Here is a 4,640-nt window from a genome sequence, read left to right on the forward strand (position 1 = left end):
AGTTGTGCTGTAGCAGTCACAGGCTGCAGGGGTGTGGTGTGGGCGGGCTACCAGGCAGGTTTGCCTTGACTGACAGTCTGGCGGCAGGGCCTGCAGCTCTGCCTATGCTCTGTGTGGGCAGCGGGCCTTGCCTTCTGACTGTGCCCTGTGCCCTCAGCACAGGCCCGATGTGCAGGTTTTGCCGTGTTCCTGCAGGTCCAGGCCCAACCCTTTCCCACATGCACACACGTACTCGCTGTGAGTGGTTCTGACCCATATCAGTAATTCAGAGAGATTCAGATCCAGGATCTCACAAAGGATTCTTAGGCTTTTATGAACTCAAGGTATGTGCCAAGTCTTTGTATGAATTTTCGCATAGCAGAGTTCAGATTCTCTTTGAGGGAAAAAAACCTAGCAAATAAATAAATGCTCAGTTGTTCACAATTGGTCCTATCCTAGAGACCAGTGTGTGCCCAATTAAAAACATTAGCTAAAGAACAAAGTTGCCTTTTCAAGGCTTTTATGAGAGTGAGTTAAAAACCCATGCTGCCATTGTGAGAAATGCAGTCATTTGTACATCAGTGTTTTAGGACCTACTGGGGTGAGAGATGCTGTAATTGAGAAGACACTGAAAAATGCAGCAAATGTGGGATTTTCAAAGAAAACAGAAAACAGAAATGGTTTTCTTGCCCCTGTGAAGATACTGTCATGGTTTGTGCCTGCTAATGTATCAACAGAAGGTGAAGCAAGAACAAAATCGGTATTAGGACGCAAAAACACCCTTCTAGTGACTGTGATGAACTTTGTCCTCAATTATAACATAGAAAATAAAAGTGAAGGCTGCCTAGAAAAAAAGAATTAAGATTTAAGCCATCCCAGAAAATGGGCTACTGCAGAAAAATATTCAAATAATATTTTTCACATATTGCACTGCTCTGAACAATTCCTGGATTTCTCACTTCATAGACTAGACCCTAGCAAAAAAAAAAAAAAAAAAATCTATTTTCTGACTTTAAGTAGCGATTCAACAATCAGAAGAAATTCTACATCTTGAACAAATTTCTGAAAAGCAGAACTAATACATGATGGTGATCTTCTGGCTCTTCTCACACTGTCATGTCAACTCAGCAGTTGGTTTTGTGGGTTTAGTTTCAGGTTTCATCAAAGCTACAAAGAATCTTAGACTGTGAACTGATGTTTTCGTCACACACAATGGGTTGATGTGGATTTCATGGTAGTTTGTGGTAGTATGGTTTGGGACAGATTTGTTTTAAAGCCTTTTCAGGAGAAAGGTGTGACCTTGCTTGGACTTGCTTTAACCTTGTAGATAGTTTGATACCTGTGTCACAGAAGCTACACTACGTGTCTTTCTATGTCCTGGCCTGCTCTAATGTTGACAATTGCTAGATTTTCATGAACTCATTTACTAGGAAGAGATGTCCAAAGAATTTGAAAAGGAAAAAGGAGGGGGGGAAGGAAAAAAAAAGAAAATGTCACTTCATTAAGCTTTCAGTCTGATTTGGGTGGTGTTGTCTTCATCTCAAACACTTCATGTTTACCAATCCATACATATGTGTAAAAGTCTACACATAATATAGTAAATAAATCAGGATTGATCCCTTTCACATAATTTTTAGCCTCTTTACATCTGTTGTTTGTGAACCTAGATCCCCATGACCTCTGATATCACCATTAATTAAAATGCAGTTAAACATTATTAAAAGGTCTGAAGGTCATGTCCAGAATCTTTGGCTCTTATTTTACATTTAGTACTTGGCCCTTTTTAGTTTTTTGTACGAGACCAATCAACTACTTCAATAATCTTCTATGTTATTCTTATATCCATCGCCAACATGAAAAAAAAAAAGTCCTGCTCTTAATCCTTTACACTTAAGACTAAGTTACAGCACTCTGAGAAGGATCAATATCTCCCTGCCTTCCTATCAGGTCCAAACGCAAAAAATGTTCCAAAATGTTCAGGTTACAAATCTTATTATTTCCAGCTCTTGGTATTTCCCTCACTACACTGGCCCTTTAGCTGAGGGGAAATTGCATTTATATGAATGAGCAGCGCTCGGCTGGAGATGTGCACTGTTGCTCGCATTCGAGGAATTTAAACATGGTTTTGTACAAAGGATGTTTTGCAAAGTGGAGACTGCATGATCCAGGCTTCTGACTCTTCACTCAGCTGCATCCATGTTTAAACACTCATGCAGCACTTTGGTCCAGTAGTGACTTCTGCAGGACTAGGAAAGGACAAGGATCTGGTCAAAACAGTTCACAGAGAAAGTCACGGACTGGAAAGCTTTGCATGATCAACTAAGCAAGCGAGAGGGAATGTCACTCTGTTTTCCTTACACTCTTTACACTCCTTTAATGTTAGAGGAGTGTGCTCTAACCCTGCTGCAGTGTTTGTTCAGAACCAAAGTGCATCAGAGAATCTCCCTACATCTCCCCTAGATTTTACATTTGCTCCTTGTTTGTGGGGGATTTTTTGATTAAATAAGATTCACTTAGACGGGGAAGCTAAATTTTTTCTTTTGTGTCTGACAGTAGGTTTATAATGGGAACTTTGTGCTAATTTTTAATTTCTCTTTTGCAATATTAGTAAGGTGAACTAATAAAGAGAAACACTTGCTCAGCCTGTGATGATACTGTGGAGCTTCAATGCATAATACCTCTCAGACCAAGCATCTCACAAGACTCATGAGGGACCAACTGGGCACAGGCGAACAAGACTTCTAATAATCCAAATACATATAATCCAAATATGTTTGTTGACTCTGTCTCTGACTCAAATGTTTTTACAAATAACCCACTCTCAGAAAGCATGAAGAATCACTAATAGGTAATGGTCTCGTTCACTATGTCTAGTGGCACATCTTTTTCTTATGCTAAAGTATCCATGAGACTTAGAGAACCACAACTTTGATTTAGGATGTCAGTACTCATGTTCCCTTTTTATTTGGTGCTGCCTAGAATGACCTAAAATAACAAAAATTGGCATAGGCATTTTGCATTTGATCCTCCTCTATTCAAGTGTCTTCATTTCAGCCAGAATATAAAAATAACAAAACCAACTTTCCTTTAAAAGTACGTTAGTAATTTTATCTATATACAGTTACTTTTCAAATTGTGTTAATCTGGTGGATGTCTATATATTTTAAGTGTTCTGCTCTTTACTTGAAAACTATTCATAATTTGTGTTGTGTTCGCACAACTATGCATAAGCTCTGCACTGTGTTGATGAACATAGTTTATCTCCAGTTCTTTTCCCACCTTTCTGTTATGACATCATTTTTTCAGGTGGCTGTTTCATATAAATTTGACTCATTAGTATTTTTCTTGGCTATGTAAGAGGTGGCCATCCAAGAATCAGTGCCTTATTTCAGGACCTCAGATGACATTTTAGATGATACTGAAACAAAATCCCCAATGAAAAACATTGTATTAGAGTATAGGTACTAATTTTGGGAATTTGGAGGGTGTAATCCAGCTATTGCTTAAGGCTTGAGGCTTCTACAGCAGCGGCATGAAAAAGACAATCCTAACAGCAAAGCAAATATTCTTTAAAAAGTAATTTCAGAATAACTAGGAACAAAACAAAAAACTCCTCAGAATCAATAGGATTTTCCATTTAATATTTAAAGACATGGTTTGGTTCTGGATAAAGTACTCATTCAACTTTCCCAGCCATAAAAAACCGTGATTCTAAATCAGATGAAGGGCAATTTTGGCCAAGCATCTAATGGACTTATTTAAACAGCAAAGCAAAACAGAAGGGTGATAGTTCATGGTGGGGAGTGTCTTTTGTGGTGTGGGGTTTTTTTTAAAATTGTGTTAATAAAATCTTAAAAAACCTTTTATCCCATAAAAGGCTATGTCTTCATACATGCTGTTTATGCTTTCAAAATGGACAGTATACAAGTGCTGATACCTCATCATATAGGAAGCATTTAAAACATTTAAGGCTCCCTCTGAGATGAGCTTTCAAGAGCAAGAAGTTTTGCCAACCCTGCTTGAATTTTTCTTGAAGAAAGTGTTTTTTATTAATGCCTTCCTCTTTCCTGGAGTGGGTAAAAATGGCCTCCCTATTCTCATGGGTAAAATGAACATTCCTGCAAAGCTTTTGAATATATGAAAAAAAATGGTACTTCTTCTGAAGAAAAAAATTGAGCAAGTCTGAAATGTTTAGAGCTTCTGATTAAACATTCAGTGGTATGTTTATCTTACACAAAGCATTTGTCAAAACTAGCATGTCTGCTAGAATATTATTTATGCCACTGGACTGAAACTGACTGAATAATTTGTGCTGTTTATTGTTCAGTAACGATTTTTTTAAAAAAAAGTAGAATAAGTGTGGAAAAAATGGGAGATAGACAAAAATATATATTGAGGAATGTTGATTGTCTTAAGGAAAAAGAAAAAGAACTATTTTCTATGTTTAAAGTTAATAGAGTGAATCTGAAGGGGAAAGCACACCTTGCCATATGGATAATTTTAATAGGTGAACATTGTCAGCATTTTCAATGAAACCGATTGGCTAAGAAAAGCTGCTAAATAGGTGTGAAATAAGGTGAAATTACTAGGGAAACTCTTTTAAGGTATTTTGCTTTGTTCCTTGCAGTGCCTTGCAGCAAAAAAATAAAAAAGGAAAAAAT

General features: G+C 37.4%; 1 long non-coding RNA gene across 1 annotated transcript; it reads left to right on the forward strand.

The window, feature by feature from the left end:
* The first annotated feature begins 213 nt into the window (after positions 1 to 213).
* LOC113981169 lies at positions 214 to 4,315 on the forward strand. The gene is made up of 2 exons (XR_003538342.1): positions 214 to 323; positions 2,588 to 4,315. It is a non-coding gene; the product is annotated as an uncharacterized LOC113981169 (long non-coding RNA).
* Positions 4,316 to 4,640: the final 325 nt, after the last annotated feature.

This window comes from Neopelma chrysocephalum, unplaced genomic scaffold, assembly GCF_003984885.1.
Source record: "Neopelma chrysocephalum unplaced genomic scaffold, ASM398488v2 Primary Assembly neopelma1_96216, whole genome shotgun sequence".
Lineage (NCBI taxonomy): Eukaryota > Metazoa > Chordata > Aves > Passeriformes > Pipridae > Neopelma > Neopelma chrysocephalum.